This window comes from Capricornis sumatraensis, chromosome 6 (assembly GCF_032405125.1).
Source record: "Capricornis sumatraensis isolate serow.1 chromosome 6, serow.2, whole genome shotgun sequence".
Lineage (NCBI taxonomy): Eukaryota > Metazoa > Chordata > Mammalia > Artiodactyla > Bovidae > Capricornis > Capricornis sumatraensis.
The window spans coordinates 66,766,736-66,791,487 of record NC_091074.1 but is presented as its reverse complement, the minus strand read 5'-3'; positions in this window follow the sequence as shown (position 1 = coordinate 66,791,487).

The following is a 24,752-nucleotide window of genomic DNA, read 5'->3' as shown; positions in this document are numbered from 1 at the left end:
GTATGGATGTGAGAGTTGGACTGTGAAGAAAGCTGAACGCCGAAGATTTGATGCTTTTGAGCTGTGGTGTTGGAGAAGACTCTTGAGAGTCTCTTGGACTGCAAGGAGGTCCAACCAATCCATCCTAATGGAGATCAGTCCTGGGTGTTCATTGGAAGGACTGATGCTGAAGCTGAAATTCCAATACTTTGGCCACCTCATGCAAAGAGCTGACTCATTGGAAAAGACTCTGATGCTGGGAGGTATTGGGGGCAGGAGGAGAAGGGGATGACAGAGGATGAGATGAGATGGCTGGATGGCATCACTGACTCGATGGATGTGAGTTTGGGTGAATTCCAGAGTTGGTGATGGACAGGGAGGCCTGGCATGCTGTGATTCATGGGGTCACAAAGAGTTGGACACAACTCAGCCACTGAACTGAACTAAGGAGATACAAATTGATATTTCAGGTTGAGTTGAATGGAACTGGCCAGCTAAACAACTTGAGGGACCATTTTGGGGGCAGAAGGCAGGCCCAAAAAATGTGAGGGTAAGGCATATTTTAGAATTTGCAAGTAGTTTTACATGATACACAGAGTGGAGCTGTGTACAGGACTGGTGAGAATAATGCTCTGTGAGCCTTGGCAAAGAGTTTTAAAACTAAAATCAGAAGACATGGAAAACTTTTTAGAAGTGAGAGCTAAGATCCTTCAGAATAGGTTCTCTGGTAATATCTTATATTCAGGGCATGGATCTGGGAGCAAGAACTCCAAAACAAAAGTAAAATCATTACCTGCTATTTCTTGGAAAGGATTTAATATCATACAGATTGAATGTTAACACATAACATCTTGATTTTTAAATCTCATCAAAGACTCAATCTCCCTTTGTTTTTTTTTTTAAACAATTTATAGGTACTCTTTATTTTTATATTAATTTTTTATTGGGGTAGACTTGATTTATATTGGTGTGTTGTTGACGGTTTTCTAGGACTAATTAAAAACTATTTAGGGAAAGCTGATCCAGACCCAGGGAAAGTTGAGAAGGATAATATAACAAGCATGCTTCTTCAGTCTCCAATCTCTGTGTGAGTGTGCTCAGTTGCTCAGTTGTGTCTGGCTCATTGTGACCCTGTGGTTTGTAGCCTGCCAGGCTCTTCTCTCCATGGAATTTTCCAGGCAAGAATACTGGAGTGTGTTGCCATTTCCCACTCCAGGGGATCTTTCTGACCCAGGGATTGAACCTGCATTTCTTGCATCTCCTGCACTAGCAGACAGATTCTTTACCACTGTGCCACCTGTGAGTTTCCTCCAATCTCTACCCACCCCTTAGTGAGATGAGCTGGCTGTTAATTTCTTCTCATGTGTAGAAACTGATGTGCATTGATGAGATATGGGATGGGCTACATTCCCCTCTTCTCAAAGTCTTCTGTGTCCATATCTACTAGTGGACTAGGTCCTCCCCTCTGAGATCTATAGATTGAGAGATACCCTCCTGCAGGACATATTGATCCCACATGGCTGATAAGGCAATGTTAGAAGTTAACAGCCCATTCTAGCTCTTTCTGTTCCACTTCTGCAGATGAACCAAGCAGAGCACGAGACTTGGAATTCAAAATATGGAGGAGGAGGTTCTATTGAAAAGTGGTGCTGTGAGGGGATTAAGCATGTCACCTCTGGATTCAGCAGTACATGAATTCAAATATTAGCCTAAGCATGTAGCAGCTATGTTAACGTGTGTAAAATATTTAACCTCCCTTTAAGACTTGATCTTCTTTGGCAGAAACCAACAAAATACTGTAAAGCAATTATCCTTTAATTAAAAAAAAAAGACTTGATTTTCTTTGACCATATGGGGTAAAAATAGCACGTCCTTGAAAATAATATGGGGGGGGGTAAAAGAGATAATCCAGGTAAACATCATCACAGTCCCTATCACAAAGTATCTACTCAATAAAACAATTGTTTATTATTATTATTGTTGCTGTGGACAAAGAAGGACTTGGTACAACAGGCCAAATTTCACTTCTCTCACATTCTAACCCAGAAGAATTTTAAGCAGATGAGATAATCTCAGGATTCTGGCATTTCCTTCCCTAGAACAAATGTGGATAGCAGTGAAACTACTTTGGGAGATGTTGCCCCAAGCCATTTCTTGACTAGCTTTATCCAGCCCCACTGTTCATTCAAAGAAAAGTGGGATACAAAATGATCTATAGATTCAGTGCAATCCCTAGTAAAATTATGATGGCTTTTTTTCACAGAAATAGGAAAAATAATTCTAAAATCTGTATGGAACCACAAAAAATCCTGAATATCCAAAGCAATCTTGAAGAAGAACAAAGCTAGAGACAGCACATATCCTCATTTCAAACTATATTACAAGGCTATAATTATCAAACCTGTGTGGTACTAGCATTAAAAAAGGCATATCAATCAATTAAACAGAATAGAAAATCCAGAGATAAACCCAAGAATATATGGTCAACTAATTTGTAACAAGAGAGCCAAGAACACACAATAGGGGAAAGGATAATCTCTTAAATGGTGCTGGTAAAACTGGATATGCACATACCAAAGAATGAAATTAGACCGCTACATTATACCAGACAGAAAAATAAATTCAAAATGGATTAAAGACTTACGTGGAACACCTGAAACTATAAAATTCCTAAAACAAAACATAGGGACATTGGTCTTGGCAGTGATTTTTTTGGATATGACACCCAAAGCATAGGTGACAAAAGCCAAAATAGACAAGTGGGACTGCATCAAACTAAAAAGCTTCTGCATAACAGAGGAAACAAATGAAGTGAAAAGGTGACCTAGGGAATGGGGGGAAACATTTGCCAAACACATATTCTGTAAGGGGTTAATAGCCAGAATATACAAGGAACTCACATAACTCAATAGCATAAAAACTAAATAATGAGTAAAGGACATGAATAAACATTTTTCTAAAGCAAACATACAATATTCAACAGGTAAATGAAAAGGTGCTTAATTTCACTAATCATCAGAGAAATGCAAATCAAAACTACAATGACATATCACCTGCTTGTGTTTGTATATCTCTGATCAAAAAGATAAGAGATAAAAAAATGCTGGTGAAGATATGGAGAAAAAGGAACTCTTATACAATATGGTGGGAATGTAAACTGGCATAGCCACTAGGAAAACAGTATGGCATTTTCCCAAGATATTAAAAATAGAACTACCTATTATTTAGCAATGTACTTCTGGGAATATCTGCAAAAAACAAACAAACAAAAAAAAACCCCAAATCATTATTTCAACTAACACCGGGAAAAAAAAAAGTCTTTTTTATTATAGGGAACTGAAATGCAAAGTGGGAAGTCAAACAATAGCTGGAGTAACAGGCAAGTTTGGCCTTGGAGTACAAAATGAAGTGGTACAAAGGTTAACACTTTTGCCAAGAGAACACACTGGTCATAGCAAACACCCCAACAACACAAGAGATGACTCTACACATGGACATCACCAGATGGTCAATACCAAAATCAGATTGATTATGTTCTTTGTATCTGAAGATGGAGAAGCTTTGTGCAGTCAGTAAAAACAAGACTGGGAGCTGACTGTGGCTCAGAGCATGAATTCCTTATTGCAAAATTCAGACTTAAACTGAAGAATGTAGGGAAAACCACTAGGCCATTCAGGTTTGACTTAAATCAAAATCCCTTATGATTATACAGTGGAAGTCACAAATAGATTCAAGGGATTAGATCTGATAGAGTGCCTGAAGAACTATGGATGGAGGTTCATAACACTGTGCAGGAGGAGGTGATCAAAAGCATCCCCAAGAAAAAGAAATGCAAAAGGCAAAATGGTTGTCTGAGGAGGGCTTACAAACAGCTGAGAAAAGAAGAGGAACGAAAGGCAAAAGAGAAAAGGAAAGTAATACCCATCTGAATGCAGAGTTCCAGAGAATAGCAAGGAGAAATAAGAAAGCCTTTTAAAGTGCACAATGCAATAAATAGAGGAAAACAATAGAATGGGAAAGACTAGAGATCTCTTCAAGAAAATGAGAGATACCAAGGGAACATTTCATGCAAAGATGGGCACAATAAAGGACAGAAATTGTATGAACCTAACAGAAGCAGAAGATATTAAGAAGAGGTGGCAAGAATACACAGAACTATACAAAAAAAGATCTTAATGATCCAGATAACCATGATGGTGTGATCACTCACCTAGAGGCAGACATCCTGGAGTGTGAAGTCAAGTGGGTCTTAGGAAGTATCACTGCAAATAAAGCTAGTGAACGTGATGGAATTCCAGCTGAGCTATTTCAAATCCCAGAAGATAATGCTGTTAAAGTGCTGCACTCCATATGCTAGCAAGTCTGGAAAACTCAGCAGTGGCCACAGGACTGGAAAAGGTCAGTTTTCATTCCAATCCCAAGGTAGGGCAATTCCAAAAAATATTCAAACTACTGCACAGTTGCACTCATTTCACATGCTAGCAAGGTGATGCTCAAAATTCTCCAAGCTAGACTTCAACAGTATGTGAACCGAGAACTACCAAATGTTCGAGTTGGATTTAGAAAAGACAAAGGAAGCAAGGATTAAATTGCCAACATCCCTGGATCACAGAAAAAGCAAGAGAATTCTAGAAAAACATCTATTTCTGCTTCATTGACTCCACTAAAGCCTTTGGCTATGTGGATCACAGAAACTGGAAAATTCTTAAAGAGATGGGAATACCAGACCACCTTACCTGTCTTCTGTGAAACCTGTATGCAGACAAGGAGTAACAGTTAGAACCAGACATGGAACAATGGACTGGTTCCAAATTGGGAAAAGAGTACATCAAGGCTGTATATTGTCACCCTGCTTATTTAATTTATATGCAGAGTACATCATGCGAAATGCTGGGCTGGATGAAGCATAAGCTGGAATCAAGATTACTGGGAGAAATATCAATAACCTCAGATATGGAGATGACACCACCCTTCTGGCAGAAAGTGTAGAGGAACTAAAGATCCTCTTGATGAAGGTGAAAGAGGAGAGTGAAAAAGCTGGCTTAAAACTCAACATTCAAAAAAAGAAGGTCATGGCATCCAGTCCTATCACTTCATGGCAAATAGATGGAAAAACAATGGAAACAGTGAGATTTTATTTTTTTGGGCTCCAAGGATGGTGACTGCAGCCATGATATCAAAAGATGGTTGCTCATTGAAGAAAAGCAATGACAAACCTAGACAGTGTATTAAAAAGCAGAGACATTACTTTGCCAACAAAGATCTGTATCGTCAACATTATGGTTTTTCATGTACAGATGTGAAAGCTTGACTATAAAAACAGCCTGAGTGCCAAAAAATTGATGCCTTTGAACTGTGGTGTTGGAAAAGACTCTTGAGAGTTCCTTGGACAGCAAGAAGATCAAACCAGTCAATCCTAAAGGATATCAACCCTAAATATTCATTGGAAGCACTGATGCTGAAGCTTCAATAATTTGGGCACCTGATGTGAAGAGCCAACTCATCAGAAAAGACCCTGATGCCAGACAAGATGAGGGCAGGAGAGGAAGGGAATGATAGAGGATGAGATGGTTGGATGGATCACTGACACAATGGACATGAGTTTGAGCAAAGTCTGGAAGATGATGAACAGGGAAGCCTGGCGTGCTGCAGTCCATGACGTCGCAAAGAGTCAGACATGACTGAGCAGCTAAACAACAACAACAATATTATCTCAAAGAGATATCTGCATTTTCATGTTCATTATAGCATTATTCACAGTAACCAATGTATAGAAATAACATAAGTTGCAATCAGCGGATGGATGGATACAGAAAATGTGATAGATAGGTCATTTAATTTCAAAAAGAAGGAAATACTGCCATTTGTGACACCATAGATAAATCTGTAGGGCTTAATGCTAAGGAGATTAAGCCAGACAGATAAAAGCAAATACTGCATTGCTTATATATGAAATCTAAAAAAAAAAAAAAATCAATTCATAGAAACAGACAGTAGCATGGAGGGTACTAGGGCTGACGAGGGGGGGGGGAAATGAGGAGAGATTGTTAAAAGGGTATAAACTTTCATTTATAAAATGAATAAGCCCTAAGGATCTAATATATTACAAAGTGACTCTAGTTGATAAGTCTTACAGCATAACTGAAATTTGCTGAGACAGTAACTCAAAACTGCTCTCATCACACCAAAAGAAAGGTAAATATGTGAGGTGATGGATGTATTAACTTGATTACAATCATTTCACAATATATGTGTCTATAAAACCATCCCATTGCACACCTTAAATATATAAATTTTTATTCATCAACTATATGTCAATAAACCTGGAGAGAAAGTAACAGCATTAAATAAAAATGAATTATTACAATGCTTGCATAAAAAGACAAAACAACCAACCAAACAAAAATACAAAGAAAATGGGTTAGTGGGGTCTCAGCATATCCTCTGAAAGGGACTTGCTGGTTGCAGCAATTCCTCCCATCTCCTGATAGAAGGTGTAGTCTTTACCTAATATTAAATAATGTCTTCCTCTTCTCTCCACTTTTGCCCCAACATCTTAACCCTCGAATCAAAACACAATCAGCTGCCTATTGGTACACTGAAAATGATGCTTCCTTTTTATTGGTTTATTTTCTCCTTAGGTCTCTGTAAAGACTTTGGCACCTCATCAATGAACCATCTGTTTTAACTTGATTAAATCATAGCAGATTGACTATTAAAAGATTAAGCAGTCAAGATTAAACAGTATTAGATTTTAAAAATAAATGTCAAATTGCAATGTGCTTATCAGAGTAGAATTATTTTAGCCTCTGTTAATACCATACACACTAAGTCAAAAACACTAAATATCTAAACCTAAACTTATTGGGAGCAATTTTTACTTCTTTTCTCAAGATGCTGCTGCTGCTAAGTCACTTCAGTCGTGTCCAACTCTGTGCGACCCCATAGACGGCAGCCCACCAGGCTCCCCGGTCCCTGGGATTCTCCAGGCAAGAACACTGGAGTGGGTTGTCATTTCCTTCTCCGGTGCATGAAAGTGAAAAGTGAAAGTGAAGTTGCTCAGTGTGTCTGACTCCTAGCGACCCCATGTACTGCAGCCTTCCAGGCTCCTCTGTCCATGGGATTTTCCAGGCAAGAGTACTGGAGTGGGTTGCCATTGCCTTCTCCATTTCTCAAGATGAGATGGTCATAAATAATATTTCCAGAACTCCACATCACCACTGTCACAAACACAGATGCTAATATCTGCCTTTTCCTTATCTCCAGTATAAGATGGTCAAAAACAAAACTTTGGGAAATCTAAACTCACCCACATAGAACACAAGGAGGAAATGTCAAGACAATAACCAACACATCAGTAGGCAGTAAGATAAGGTCAAAAGAAAAACTGGGCAGAGGAAGCCAAGGTAAGAAGAGCCTTTGGCAAACTCATTAAATAATTTCAGTTTGCTTCTTGTTTTCTGTACCAAGTATTTTTCAACAAATATGAAGACCAATTTTAGATGTGCTGGGAATTTTGAAGATAAATGTTTACTTCTTGAAAGAGTTTATAAACCACGTTCTGTCTTTGGCACCCTGTTAAACTGACCAATCCTCTGCCTCACTTCCTCTAGCTCAAGATGACAACAAGCTAATCTGATAACATACTAACCTAATATGTGACCTTCCTTCCTCTCTTTATTTGCAGTGTGAAAGGAACCTGAATAAATTGTGCTAAAGTCTGACTTTCAAGGAATGCCTCTAACGGGGTGTCAAGCTTATGGACAGATATTTTTGAGCAAGTACTGACTTCATTGCTTATATGCAGGGCAGATCAAGTTGCAGAGTAGGATGACTGTGACTGGAGAAAGTGGCGAGGTTTAGTTCCTTTTGATCAGTCTGCAAAAGCACGATTTCAGGTACTGCACAGATCTACAGATGTTAAGTTCTTCTGGGTATTTTATGACTTCCTGGGAACTCAAATGCTGAATTGTGCTAACTTAGAAAGGCAGAAGGAACTTTTAAGCAGTAGTGTTGAATCACAAGTCAGAATTAGAATGCCAATGGTAAAGATCAGTCAGAAAGTTTCTATTTTATGGGAGCTTTATTACTTCAATCAACAATCGTTCTTTTTATTTTCAAGAAACAGAAAGAAGCAAACAACAAGAAGAAGCAATGGAAAGGGAGTGGATTGCAGATTGCAAAGTAGGTACAAACACTTGAACATGCAAAATATGAGAGTAGGAAGGGATGCATCATAGATTTGGTGATGCTAATCTAGGTCAGGAATTTACAGTATATGATCAGCATGAAATGAAATACTCTCTCTAAAATCCTGCCTTTTGATAGATTGCATTCTGAGATCTCTTAAGGGAAGCCATAGATATCTGCATCATTATCTCCATAGCAACCTGTGTGGGGACTTCAAAAGGTGTATGTGAGGGAAGTGGGGATAAATCATTTCCTGCAATATTGAACATAAAATATAGAAAAGGAAAGATTTAGTAGATGACCAAGTCTATAAAGGGACTGGTAAGACTGGGATCTCATAGTGAAATTTTGTGTGATGTTACCCAGTTTGGGGTTATTTTATCTGAATGGACCTAGGTATTTACATTTGTAAACAAGCTCCCCCAGTGAAATGGGTGCAGACTTTTGGAGACACATTCTCAGAAGCAGATCTAAGATCTGTGATGACCTTCTTTGTGGTCAACACTGCTTGCTTTCACAATACTAAGCAAGGCAGTAGTGCAGAAGTGTTTCTAAGCCTTCCACACTTTTCTCTTTGTCACAGGTAAAGATAGCTCTGCCTTTCCCAAGTACCTGCTCCTAGGTTGAAATTTGAGATAAGTTCCCTGAAGCTTAGAAATTAAGCCAAATTGGAATTTGACAATTACCTAGAATGTGGCTGTACAAAAATGGATATGAACATAGATGATGGCTTGAAAATAACAAAATTTTTAGAGTTTAATTTAGTCATAGCAAGAAAGACATCAATGTCACTTTTCAATTTGACTCTCACTTTTGATTTAGCTCAAAGTTTCCATGAGTGCTCACATCTTTCTTACCCATTTTAATGACCTGTATACTTTCAGTTCTGAGACCATAGCTGAATGATTCCAACAAAATAAATGAAAGCCCAAGGAGCAATTGTATTTTCCGTATAATCTTTTGCATCCTCTAAAGCAATAGACTCTAAATCTGAATCTTTTGCTTTTAAATCTCCTGAATGGAAGATCATAATTTTGGAAAGCTAGAAGCTAGAAGTAAAGATTTTGACAGTTTTTATACTATACTTCAGAGTAAGCTGAGTTAAAAAAAATGTAATTATGTGCAACTCTTAAATTCAGTTTTCTAAGAGCACTCAAAATATTGTTTTTATTTCCATGAGAAATTCCTTTGCCTTGAAGTAAAAAGAGTGGTTTAATGAAATTCAGCTATTAATGAAATAATGGAAAGAAAAATTATTAATAAGACCCCTGGCCCAGTGCATTTGCAAAGGTGTCAATTAGAAAGGGGGCAAAGGTGATGTTTCTGACAAGGTCATTGGCTTTCAAAGTCTGGGGAACAGGCATTGAAGCTCAATAATTTTATCCATGCAGAATAAAAATGAGCAAGACTGTATGGTACTTTTGAAGTAAATCTTGTAATAGGAGAAACAACAATTAAGCTATTAAAATGGCAAAGACTGAAAAAAAAAAGGTGTAAATAGAGCCTGTTCATTCTGCCTCCTGCTGTTAGAGGTCCTGTATCCATAGTTCTGGAGGGTAATTCAGCGCTGCTAAGATATACTTAAAAATTAACTCCAACCTCTAAACAAATTAGGTGAAGAAGGGTAAAAGTTTTCTTGGATTCGTTTCACATTCTTGACCTTGGAAATCATTGCCTCACATTGGGAATTCCTTCTAAGAACAAATGTTTAGATTTCTTCTAATATACTGCCTTCTATTACCAGGATCTTAATGTTTTTGGGTCTTCCCATGTTTCTAAAATTTAACCCAATGATAGAGATTCCTGAAGACAGAGATGCAGACTAATTTAGGGAATACAGACAGGTGGATGTGGTTTCTCAGGTCAGGCTTCAGTACTCCGTGGGGATTCAAATTCTAGTTAATTGACAAGGAAAGAGAAGATTCAGAAGCACAAAAAAATCATTCTTCAAATGTCTAAAAGTGTCTAACAGGAAATGAGTGTTGGATTTATTCTGGATTACCTTAATGGGTCATACCAACCCATTAAAGTTATATAAAGAGATTTATTTATTTTTTTGCCTCAGTTTAAGAGAAAAATTTCTAAAAGTTAGAACATTTTAGAATCAAAGTCTCTTTGGGAGAGAATGTTTAACCACGCAAGATGACTATTGGAAAGTTTTAGCAAAAAGTTATGATACATTGGATGATAAATTGGAAAAATGACCATTTCTGGTCTCTTTAACCCTGGGATTATAAGATTACATGATACTATGATTCTAAAAGACAACAAACAGCATGGCCATAGAGACATTTCTTTATACTTAGGTATGATTAAAATGTTATTATCTTCCCCCAGGCTTCTGTGGTTTTTACTAGTTTTTAAAAATAGGAACCCTAGTCATTATTTTAATTTTGAACTTACACTATTCTGTAGTAAACCATTTCATGGATAATCACTGAGACATCCTCAAAAGTTCTATAGCATTGTTATTATTATTGGCACTGGGTTATTATGTAGGACCATTAGACATTCACCTGGAAATGTCATCATGTTGCTGGCCTGGAACATGAATGTATTTATGTGTTCCTATGTGAAAAGTCATATATTAAAAAAAGAAGAGAGCTGAAGTGCCTATATTTAATAAATAATAGAAACATTTAATTTTAAAACTAAAAATAAATACAAATCTGCATTTATAAAAAGTCATATGTTAGCCTCTTTATCTTCATGATATGTTCTTATAATATTCATTTAATGGGAAAATAGTTATAACTATAGCCAGTTGTGAGCTTGTTTACAAAAATGAGCTTCTTTAGGGAGTGTGAAAATAAATGAAAATTAAATTAGAAACATGACTCACTTGAGTTAAAAATGATAACCTCCAATCTTTAATAGTCAACAGATATTAATATATACTATATATAACATGTTGCAGTATATATCATGAAGATTATAAAGAGGTGTATGACATGAATGTGGTATCAAGAACCTTGTAATTTAGTGTAGAAAGTATGAACTTTAGTATCATAAAGCAAAGGATACATAGTGGGAAGTGAGTGACTGATTACTGAGGCTGAGTTACTATAAGATGGATAAGGATTTTTATCTTTTGTCATCAAATAAATACAAAATATGGTTAAAAATAATACAGAAAGAAAGACTTCCAAACAAAGGAAGTCACTTTGAAGTACCCTGAGATCTACTCTCCAGAGTCAACTGCTTTTAATCACTTCTCCTTCTTTTTCTCTTTTGATGTTGAGTATCTCCTAAACATATACACACACACTTAGACACACACATACACACACGATTGATTTATTAACTACAGAGTTTTGTCTGTTAAATCTTGCTATGTGGATGATGATCTAGCTCACTTACAACACCACACTCATTGGGTAAAGACCACATTCAGACTTTTGATACTGAAGTGCTTTATATTGAAAAGTGAGTGAGATATTTTATTCATTGATTTCTATCATTCTATATGTATGGGCTTGTGGTCTAGTTCCCCAAATATCCTTACTGGTAAAGTATTACCTATGAACATGAAGTATAACCTCTTCATTCTTGCATTTATTTATTAATTCAGTCAATAAATCTTTATTCAGTGCCTACTGTATGCCAGGAACTAGGTTGGGTATCAGGAATAAAGTCCAGAGCAACATTTTCCCTCATGGAGCTTATTTTTATTCTGAGCTGACAGCCTCTTTGCTTTTATCTGTAGTCTAGACAGTGAGACAAGTAATGAACAGATAATTATAATTGTGTTGTGTGCTATGAAGAAGTGTAGGGTAATTTGCAAGTGTAATAAAGGGGTACCTCCAAGTTACCCTGAAGGTCAGGGAATTTATAGATGATTAAACTTTTATCACTTTCTCCCAGCATCTTACTGCTTTCACTGGTTTTAAAGAAATAAGAATTCCAAACTGGTCAACCACTTGTAAAAGAATGAAACTAGAACAGTTTCTAACACTATACACAAAAATAAACTCAAAATGGATTAAAGATCTAAATGTAAGACCAGAAACTATAAAACTACTACAGGAAAACATAGGCAAAACACTCTCTGAAATAAATCACAGCAGGATCCTGTATGACCCACCTCCCAGAGTAATGGAAATAAAAGCAAAAATAAACAAATGGGACCTAATTAAACTTAAAAGCTTTTGCACAATGAAGGAAACTATAAGCAAGGTGAAAAGACAGCCTTCAGAATGGGAGAAAATAATAGCAAATGAAGCAACTGACAAAGAATTAATGTCAAAAATATACAAGCAGCTCCTGCAGCACAATTTCAGAAAAATAAACTACCCAATCAAAAAATGGGCCAAAGAACTAAACAGACATTTCTCCAAAGAAGACATACAGATGGCTAACAAACACATGAAAAGATGCTCAACATCACTCATTATCAGAGAAATGCAAATCAAAACCACAATGAGGTATGATCTCACACTGGTCAGAATGGCTGCTATCCAAAAGTCTACAAATAATAAATGCTGGAGAAGGTGTGGAGAAAAGAGAACCCTCTTACACTGTTGGTGGGAATGAAAACTAGTACAGCCACTATGGAGAACAGAGTGGAGATTCCTTAAAAAGTGGAAATAGAACTGCCTTATGACCCAGCAACCCCACTGCTGGGCATACACACTGAGGAAACCAGGATTGAAAGAGACACGTGTACCCCAATGTTCATCACAGCACTGTTTACAATAGCCAGGACATGGAAGCAACCTAGATGTCCATTGGCAGACAAATAGATAAGAAAGCTGTGGTACATATACACAATGAAATATTACTCAGCCATTAAAAAGAATGCATTTGAAGCAGTTCTAATAAGGTGGATGAAACTGGAGCCAATTATACAGAGAAAAGTAAGTCAGAAAGAAAAACACCAATACAGTATACTAACACATATATATAGAATTTGGAAAGATGGTAATTATGACCCTATATGTGAGACATATAAAGAGACACAGCTTTATAGAACAGTCTTTTGGACTCGGAGAAGGCGAGGGTGGGATGATTTGAGAGAATAGCATTGAAACATGAATATTATCATATGTGAAACAGATTGCCAGCCTAGGTTCAATGCATGAGACAGGGTGCTCAGGGCTGGTGCACTGGGATGACCCCGAGGGCTGGGATGGGGAGGGAGGTGGGAAGGGGCATCAGGATGGGGAACACATGTACACCCATGGCTGATTCATATCATTGTATGGTAAAAACCACTACAATACTGTAAAGTAATTAGACTCCAATTAAAACAAATAAATTACTTTAAATAAGGAAATAAGAATTCCAATAATTATTTTAATTTTGACTTTATACTATACTATCCCTGGCCTCCATGAGATAATGGCACTTCATTTGATATGTGAAGGATGAAGAGGAGGTGGATGACAAGTCACAAAGAGTAGGAAGAGGATTCCAGACAAAAGGAACCATTATGAAGTGAGAATGAACATGGTATGTGGATAAACAGGAAGTGACTTCTCAATTTGATAGAACTTTAAAATCAGAAATGCATTTACTTCATTCTTTAAGTGCTCTTTACAATTCTTTAAGTCTTTAATTTCTTTAAAATAGAATTTGCCAGTAAAGAATACAATGATATTCTTCTATTCAGATAGGAAAGGAGGTGAAGTTGCTCAGTCGTGTCTGACTGTTTTGCAACCCAATAGACTGTAGCCCACCAGGCTTCTCCATCCATGGAATTTTCCAGGCATGAGTACTGGAGTGGGTTGCCATTTCCTTCTCCAGGGGATCTTCCCGACCCAGGGATTGAACCTGGGTCTCCTGCATTGCAGGGAGATGCTTTGCCATCTGAGCCACCAGGGACTCTCCTAGGAAAGGAGGTAATAGATATCAAATGATACTTGTCAGACATCCCTCTCAGATCTTTTAAAAACTGTGAGGCACATGTCCTAGCTCCCCTTTGATGGACAGCCAAACCCTGGCACCCATTTACAAATGGGTTTGTTGTATTATTGTAGATGAACGCAAATATCTAATAAACATTATCTAACTCAGAGGCTGAAAGAAAGCTGCTCTAAGAACGTGTACTGAAGTAGAAACAAGGTGCCATTCAGAATTCAGTCAAAGATTTTCATGTCCTTCTGCATGTCACATGCAGGATCCAAGAACTGGGAGAGGGTTGAGTGAACATGAAAAGAACACTTTTAAAGACTCTGTTCCTGCCTCTCCTTCAGCAACTCCTGCCCCCCACCCCCCAACGCCGCCCGCCCCAGCACTGAAGAAGCACTGGTGACAAAGGAGACTCGTGGATTGAATGTGAGTACCAATACAGCACTTTTAAGTGCTATTTCCCCCTTTAAGCATCAGTGAATTTAAGAGCTAAGAAAAGGAGAGTGTGCAGGTGTGTAACCTCCCACTTGTTCTCTCTCTAAAAACCCTTTACAGCTCCATCTTCTCCCTCCTTCCTTCTGATTTAATATTTAATTTATGATGAGACAGAAAGAGAAAAAGCTCTTCATGGTAAAAAAATAAATTATAATAGTTCTACCTGCCTACTTCCATTTTCTTGGGAGAATTCTGGCATTTGTTATTAGATCAAAGGCCTACATGGAAAAAGGGTTCACTAAAGAGCTGAGAGGAAAATAAATGAATAAATAAAGAGCTGAGAGGAATGTAAGAGGTGACGTTTATAGGCAAAATGAGATCATGTGGTTATAAGACCCATGGATATCATATAAAATATGGACTTACGGTATATGTTCATGGTTGAAATGTTTAACTCTCCTATATTGTTTTGCTAAAGTCACGTGTCAACCTACAATGATTTAATCTTCAGTGTTCTTGCCTGGAGAATCTCATGGACAGAGCAGCCTGGCTGGCTATGTACAAGTAAAGTAAATAGAACTTGCAAGTGAAGAATACTATGCCAACCTTCTACTCATACAGGAAAGAAGGTAAAAGATATTAAATAATATTTGTCAGACATCCCTCTCAGGTCTTTTAAAAACTGTGAGGTATGTGTCCTAGCTCCCCTTTTATGGACAGTCAGACCCTGGCACTCACTTACAAATGGGTTTATTGTAGATGAACCCCAGTATCGAATGGGCTACAGTCCATGGAGTTACAAAGAGTTGGACATGACTGAGCAACAAACACTGATAGGTAATCATATTTATTCAAGCAAATTTCTTAAATTTTTATCTAGTACTAATGAAATAGAATGAAAGGCAGTTTACTCATAATGTCTAGGAAATGCTTGATCTCCCAGTTAATGGTATTTCTAGAGTTCATTTATTTAGTTCTAAGTCTAAATGAGTGCTGTCTAGTACTATTTGGTTAGCCAAGAAGTTCACTCAAGTTCCATGACATCTTATGAAAAAACCTAAATGAACTTTTTCATGTTCAAAACCTAGATGAATGACCCAATATAATTTATGGCACATATATTTTTAAAAGTGTTTGTAGTCATATTAAAAATGTAATAATAAATAGATAAAATTAACTTTTAGGATGTGTATTATTTTATTCCATACAATTGAGCTGTTATTATTTCAACGTGTAATCAGTATGAAAAAGTGAGATGCTTTACTTTTTTCATACTAATCTTCAAAATCTAATTTGTATTTTACACTTAAAACATTGAGAACAAATTGAATGCTAAGTTTTTATTGAAATACGTGATCTGTAAACTCATAAAATTCAGAGTTGAAAAAGTAGATTCATATATAGAGTAGAAACATCAGTGGTTACAAGGGGTTGAAGGGAAGGAAGAGAAAGCAAAAAGGGGGTTTAGGGCAGTGAAACTATTCCATATGATAATATAATGGTGTGTGTGTGTGCCAAGTTGCTTCAGCCATGTCCAACTTTGCAATCCTATGAACTGTAGCCTGCCAGGCTCTTCTGTCCATGGGATTCTCCAGGCAAGAATATTGGGCTGATTTGCCATGCCCTCCTCCAGGGGATCTTCCTAACCCAGGGATTGAACCTGAGACTCTTAAGTCTCCTGCATAGGAAGGTGGGTTCTTTACCACTAGCACCACCTGGGAAGGCCTAATATGATGGAGACATGCCATTATGCATTTGTCAAAACCCACAGAATATACATCAGCAAGAGTGAACCTTAAAGTATGAACTTCGAGTGATAATTAGTTGTCAATGTAGGTTCATTTTGAATGGTAACAAATGTCCCACTCTGGTGCCAGATATTGATAGTGGGGGAGGTTGCATATGTGGAGAGAGAAGATGGGGTCTATGAAAACTCTGTACTTTCTGCTCAGTTCTACTGTGACCAACCAAAGCTGCTTTAAAAAATAAAGTCTATCAAAAATTATGAACTGACCAGTGAATTTTCTCATCAAACTTTCATTTGTATCTCTTCTGTGAAACTTATGTTTACATACTGCAGTATACAGTTTGGCACTTGCAGAATATCTTGTAATTAAAGAAATTCTTCTTTTCCCTTTTAGTTATGTCAATTACTATGTAATAGAACTTTGTTAAGGCCAGACCCCTGTTTCATAAGCTTGTGTTCATATATTGGGCTTATTACATTGAGTTTACCTTCCAATCTATTATTAGTAGAATAGAACATATATCTTTAAAACCATCAACACATCAAAGTAATAGACCTTGCAGTCCCCAGTAACTGAATCTAAGAGAGTAGTGGGGAAAGTTTTGTTTTGTTTTTTTCTTCTGTTATACTTCATTTTGTGATTATAAAGGCATGGACTTTAAAGTGGATCAATTAAAAAAAACTGACTCAAAGTTTGTGGTATTAAATTCCTAGGTAAAATCCTATTTCTGTAACATAAAATGGTGTTGTTCCTTCATCTGAGCTATCATCTCTCAGAATCTATGGGTAGTGTTAGAAGAAACAGATTCCCAGAGCATTCCTGTAAGAATTAACATTTGTGAATCCTCACAATTTTACTTGGGGAGGTAGGCAGGAAAATGTATATTTAAACAAAGTGTTTTCAAAATAAGTGATTATACACCTGCTTCAGGGATTAGCAATACCTGACTACAGACAAATTAGATGTCTGGATCAATAGCATATACTGTGAAGTCAAGTGTTAAGTGAGGGCTACCTTCTGGATCCTTCTGTTATATTACAGTGATTTCAAATAACATGGTCCATTCTATCAGGGTTTTTCAGACACAGGTTGGCCAGAGCAATAAGTATCAAGCCATTCAGTTCACTTCAGAGAGCACTGATTGGAAACATGACACATTGATTTGTGTGCCAAACAGAAGTAAAAGTGAGTGAGACAGAGTCCCTGACTTCAAAGAGCATTGCTTGTCTGAAAGTTGAGTTCTCTAAGGAAGACAGGAAGTTGCCAGTATACTTTTACATTAATAGCGTCAAATTTTAGGCTCCGGGGGAAGCCCTTTTTTCTACTTTTCTTCCTTATAATGAGAAATGGGGATTAAAATGCTACCTGATGTTCAAGAACACTGTCTGCCATTCCTCATGTCTTAAAAAGTCTGGGCAGAATTGAATTGGAAAAGTCCTTTCAGCACCCATTATCTCTTGAGTTTAAATCCAAAATCTTTGCCAATCCCTTCTAGGGCACTAACTGGAAGATCTCTTATCTATCTCTCCAGCTTCATCTCTCTCTGGGTATTAATACATTTGTCTTCAGCCACACTAGTCTCTTGATCTTTCTCAAACATACCAAAGGGCTCACGACCTTTGGATTTGCTGCTTCCCTCTATCTGGAAGTTTTCATCATAGAGCTGACTTCTTCATCAGTCAGTTTTGTTCTGACAGGACATTTCTTCAAGGAGTCTTTCTCTGACCGTCTTTTCTAAAAAAACTTTCCTCAAGCCCTGCTTCTCTTTAACCTTTTAAATTTTCTTTACAGGACTTATTTCTTCCTTTTAAATCTTCTGCGCAGGATTTATTACTACTTAACTCATTTGTTTCCTGTCCCCTCTACTGGAGTCCAAGGTTCATGATGAAAAGGGCTCTGTCTTATCCAGGCCACAAGAAAGCAGTAGTCATCTCATTAGGGTGCTCAGTAAGTGGTTGCTCAATTAATGAATGTTTTGCTCATCCATTCACTGGTTGTGGGGTTCTGGATAAGTCAGTTTACATCTTTTAATCATAGTTTCCTCTTTCATGAGATTTTTACCTAGATTTAATAAGATAACATCTATGAGAAAATAATGAAAGTTGTTAAATATCACACAGATATTAAGGAAGTATTGTTATTTTTCCTTCTGAAGTTCTCCAAACAGCTATCAAAATTCCTTAGGTTCAGAGTAGAAAACACCAGCATCTGCTCTGAACAACAAAAATGAGTCTCTGCACTTCAGCCAGCAAATGGAGGTATTGTGGGAGGCACGCCATGAGGATTTTCCACCTCTGTACAACCACAGTGTTGAGTCCTTTAAAGAAAAAACAAACTAGAATGTTGTAAGACTCATCCGCAAGGATGCCATGGTCTTTTGTGACTGTGTCTGTTGGGAAGGCAAAATCTCTTACGGCATTCCCATACACCAGTCTCAATTACTTCTTGTCTACAAAAGTATTTTGTATTTAGCTACTATTTTTGTCAGCTTAGGCATTATTCAGCTTCTGAAGGGTGCATGTAAGAAAACTGAAAATGAAAGGCAGTCAGCTCCCACTTTCTTACATAATGACAATAATAATGTGGTAAATTGGTATATTCTTCAAGGAAATATGTAGGGAGGTTCATTTTAAGTAAGCTACCCATATTAAATAGGATCTACTTAAAATAATCATACAGCTCAGATGGTCATGATATAGTCATATTAAGAGTTACATATAAATACTTCAAAATAAGGGTAGCTGAATTCTGCTTTTGAATCTCCACAATGTTCATATAATAATAGAAAAGAAAATAAGGGATTAAATTATTAGCTGACATTGCATATTAAATGCAAAGTCACTAAAACCTTTTCATTTACTTAAACTGATGGTATTACAAGCCACGTGCTAATAAACAGAGGAGAAGCAGCTTGCTGTGTACAGTCACTCCTTAGTAAGGTTAACAAACTACATTAACCATTCACTCATCTGTAACTCATAATTAATCACTCCTTGAAAATTACATTGTATAATAAATGAGGACAGACATGATTCATTAAAACTTCTAATTAATTCTATTTAATACTATTTCATAGTTCATTGATAAGTGCTGAGAGAAAGATTACACTGTAGGATATTTGATGCATTACTGCTGAAGAAGTAAATAGGGGGAACATTATCTAAAATGAAACATGAATACTTGCAAATGAAAATGTCAGATGTTTATCACCACAGAGCCTAGTTCTGTACTCAAGGGTTTCTTGGCATCACCAGTGGAAAACTCCATTTTCAGAGCTGAATCAATTGGTTATAAAAGCTTTTCTGAGTTCAACCTTGATACTCAGCATCTCAGACTGGAAAAGCGGGCTGAGACCACCTGTTTTTCTAATAACTGTCCATGTGCCTGTTTGAGGGCTAATGGCAGGACTCTTGTTAAGCAAGTATTTCCACATTTGGAAAAAGATAATCTACATAAGATAAGTGCTTAACAGGCAATTATGGTTTAGGGTTGTTTAATTGCACTGTGTATTTATGTTTATGCATGTGTGCGTCTGTGTGTGTTAAACTAGATGTTAAGACAGCAAGGATATTAGAGCCAAGAAAATCCCTGTGCATGAACTATAATGTACTATTTTCAGAGAAGAGAAGGCTGTAAAGTATATAGTTTATAGCCTAGGCTGAGAAGAAGATAATCACTGCTAATAAGTGAATAATGTATTGAGTTGGCCAAAAGTTCACTTGAGCTTTTCCATAAGATGGTACAGAAAAACCTGAACAAACTTTTTGGCCAACCCAATATATTATAAAATAGTGGGATAATGCATTATTAATTTTTCTTTTGCTTTACCAGTTATATAATATGCCTTAAAAATGGGTTATAGTGGCTTCATGGTGTCAGTAGAGAGAACTCTTAATGACAGACAATATTCACAAAGCAGACACCTAGTAAAAGCTGTATCCTGAATTCGTAAATAACTTCTACAATTCAATAATAAGAAGACAATCAACTTAATAATTTGAACAGACACAAATAAAAGGAGATGCACAAATGGTGCATAAATATATAAAAATATATTCAATTATCAATCATTGAGGAAATGATATAACCATACTAGAGCAATATATACTCATTAAACTTGTGAATATTTAAAAGGCTGATAACACTGAGTGCTGTCAAAGATATGGAACAGCTGAAATGCTCATATACCACTGATGGAGTATAAAATGGAAAATCACTTTGGAAAAAATTTTGATGGTTTAAAAAAAACAAACATACATACATCTACCATACAACCCAGCTATTCTACTCCTAGGTATTTACAGAAGAGTAATAAAATTTTTGTTTACACAAATACTTGTATGTGAGTGTTCAGGGAAGCTTCATTAATAATGGCCCCAAATTATAAACAAACCAAATACCCATCAACAATCAAAAGGATAAACTAAATGCAGTATATTCATACAATGGAATACCACTCAACAGGAAAAAGCAAAAAAACAAAAACACTGTCAACATGGGTGGAAAAAGTTGGAAACAAAATCCTCAGAGTATATGAAAATCTAGAAAATGTAAATTAATATAGCATGACAAATAGTAGACAAAATATTGCCTGGAGCTGCGAGCTAAGGGAAAAGTGAATTATACATGAGCCTGAGGAATTTTCGGGAGGTAAAATAAGTGTTTTGTATTATGATAATGATGATGGTTCATTGGTGTAACTGTCAAAACTCATGAAATTTTATTCTTTAAATGGATACAGTTTATTGTAAGTTAATTATGTTTTAAATAAGGTTGAATTTTTAAAGTGGGTTATAAAATTGGTTGATACATCTCCCACTCAAAATAACAGGACTTTTTAGTAAAAGAATTACTTTGAAGCCTCAACTAAATTCTATCTACTACATAAGTGGCAGGTAGGATGGAGAAGGATAGTGCTTTAGGAGGAATAGCCAGTTTTAAAGCATACATTGGTCATTTCTGGTCCTGAACAGGTGGGCATCAGCATGTTTCATTCTGCAGGAAAGGTGATCTGCAACTTTTCCTCAAAGTAAGTGATTTGAAAATGCTTGAGTCAATGTGCCTCCAAATGTTATCCTTTCCTGAGTTTAAGGAGGAACTGGTTGAAGGAGTCACTGCATGTAATCCAAAGAATGGTAGTTTAGGTATTAGATCTGCATTTTTGTGCCTGCTTCTGCCTGTGAAAAGCTGTGTTATTTCAAGCTCTGACATCTTTGGACACATTTCCTCATCAGAAGAGAAAGGACTGAGCTAGTTATTTTTGGAGGCCCAAGGATTGTGTTATTTAACTTATATGCAAAGTACATCCTGAGAAATTCTGGGCTGGAGGAAGCACAGCTGGAATCAAGATTGCTGGGAGAAATATCAATAACCTCAGATATGGAGATGACAACACCCTTATGGCAGAAAATGAAGAAGAACTAAAGGGCCTCTTGATGAAAATGAAAGAGGAGAGTGAAAAAATTGGCTCAACATTCAGAAAACTAAGATCATGGCATCCAGTCCCATCACTTCATGTCAAATAGATGTGGCAATAGCGGCTGCCTTTATTTTTCTGGGCTCCAAAATCACCGCAGATGGTGATTGCAGCCATGAAATTAAAAGACCCTTACTCTTTGGAAGGAAGGTTATGACCAACCTAGACAGCATATTAAAGAGCAGAGACATTACTTTGTCAACAAAGGTCCGTCTAGTCAAAGCTATGGTTTTTCTAGTGGTCATGTATGGATATGACATTTAGACTATAAAGTAAGCTAAGTGCAGAAGAATTGATGCTTTTGAACTGTGGTGTTGGAGAAGACTCTTGAGAGTCCCTTGGACTGCAAGGAGATCCAACCAGCCCATCCTAAAGGAAATCAGTCCTGGATGTTCATTGGAAGGACTGATGTTTAAGCTGAAACTCCAATACCTGGCCACCTGATGCAAAGAGCTGACTCTTTTGAAAAGACCCTGATGTTGGGAAAGAGTGAAGGCAGGAGGAGAAGGGGATGACAAAGGATGAGAAGGTTAGATACCATCACTGATTAAGTGGACATGAGTTTGGGTAAACTCCAGGAGTTGGTGCTGGACAGGGAGGCCTGGCATGCTGCAGTTCATGGAGTCGCAAAGAGTTGGACACAACTGAGTGACTGACCTGAACTGATTGTTGCAAAAACATTAAAAAAATTTAATCACAGCACTTGATCCTTTCTAGCCAATGTTATATACCTCAAAACAGGAACAAACTCATTAAAATATTTGTTTCATTAATATTTTTTATTGTTGGAATAATGCACTGTTTCAATGAATAGCACTTATAATAATACTATCTATAATAATACTATCAAATTTAATTCATACTTTCCCAGAGGAAAAACTGACAGCCTCAGAGTTCTTCAGTGGTTTACTTTAAAGAACACTTTAAAGGCAGATCTTTGCAATTCTCAAAACCAGACTTAGTGCTTTTGAAAGACTAGTATAAACATGTAGAAAAAGAGATGTAAATCTTATATGATGCTAAATTATTAAGTTGACCTATGTTTCTCTCCTTATAGAATTGACCTTTTAGTGGTCTGGATTATCCACTCATTTTTAATTAAGTTTCCATATGGCAAATTGAAGCTGACCCTGTTAAAATTAGAAAACTACACGGATGAAGGAGGCCATAAATATTGTGAGATAAATTATATTTTGTTCATTATGTACTTAGACTTATAGAGCCAGTTTTAAAAAAAAAGGAAGAAAGAAAAGGAAAAAAAAAGAAGAGTTGTCACAATACACTGGATAAAACAGCCAATAAGTTAATTGATCATATAATTATATACTTCTCTCATATCAAAGTCTTATTTGTTCCAGTTTCATGGGCAATTGATGTAATTTCCCTACGTAGGTTGTGAAGATATTTTATTTAGGTGTTTAATAAGTTTAAATTGTTATTAAGAGGCAACAAAGTAGGAAAAAAACACACCTAAAAGGAAGTCACTTGGCTTTTCAATTGGGTTCTGCAATTTACTAACCTGGGCAAGTCATTTATCCTTTCTGCACCTCAGTCTTATTATCTCTCAAGTAGGAGCGATACTACTTATGTTTCTGGGGAGTCATCAAGATTAAAGAATGCAGTATATGTGATAGCCTGTAAAACTAATATATTGATATTAACTTTTGCATCTAATAAAATAATTTCTCACATTGCTTCATAGGTTTCTAGTCCTTTACAATGTTGAGATAACCTGGGGGATCCAGACCAGATGGTGACATAACAGGCTTCTGAATTTCCCTCCCATGGATGGAAATTCAGCCACATGAAGAGAAATCTAGAAATGAGGCTAGTGACCCTTAAACATCAAGTGATTGAAAATACTCACATCAAAAAAGGTAGTCGCAGCTCTGTTTATAATAGCCAGGACATGGAAGCAACCTAGATGTCCATCAGCAGATGAATGGATAAGAAAGCTGTGGTACACATACACAATGGAGTATTACTCAGCCATTAAAAAGAAAACATTTGAGTCAGTTCTAATGAGGTGGATGAAACTGGAGCTGATCATACAGAGTGAAGTAAGCCAGAAAGAAAAACACCAATACAGTATACTAATGCATATATATGGAATTTAGAAAGATGGTAATGATAACCCTGTATGCGAGACAGCAAAAGAGACATAGATGTATAGAACAGTCTTTTGGACTCTGTGGGAAAGGGAGAGGGTAGGATGATTTGGGAGAATGGTATTGAAACATGTATAATATCATATAAGAAACAAATTGCCAGTCTAGGTTCGATGCAGGATACAGGATGCTTTTGGCTGGTGCACTGGGATGACCCAGAGGGATGGTACGGGGAGGGAGGTGGGAGGGGGGTTTAGGATTGGGAACACGTGTACAACCATGGCAGATTCGTGTTGAAGTATGGCAAAACCAATACAATATTGTAAAGTAATTAGCCTCCAATTAAAATAAATAAATTTTTTTTAAAAAAGGTAGTATATGCTGTGGCACACTCTTACCATAAAACCCACCCCTGGCAGAGTGCCATATAATCAGCTGCCTCTCAGCTTCTCCCTGAAGAGTGAAGGATTTGGACCACAGTCTTCTGTGTACCAACTTTTAAGGGTACCACCCAAGGTACAGACACCTAAATACACAGCTTTGAAAGTGAATAAGGCTTGCATTCACAAGTCCCTCAGGACTACAGTAAATGAAGAACCAGTTAGCAAAGAGCATATAAGCACTTGCCACAGCTATGGTCCCAGGGTTTAGTGCAGTGATAGCAGGCAAAAACACTTATCTCCTAGTCTTTCCCTGGAAAGCATGTGACTGCATTCTTCACAAGTTGCTGGTTAAGGATACTGAAGCCCTAACAGATACACACATATGCAATTCTACACAATAGCAGCAACCCAAATTCTTCTAAGAATACTCATGGAACATCTTGCAGGATAGATCATATGTTAACCCAGAAAACATTTAATAAGACTGAAATCACATCAAGGATCTTTTCTGAATAGAAAAATAGAAATCAATTACAAGAGGAAAACTGGAAAATTCACAACATATCCCTAATCAATCAATGGG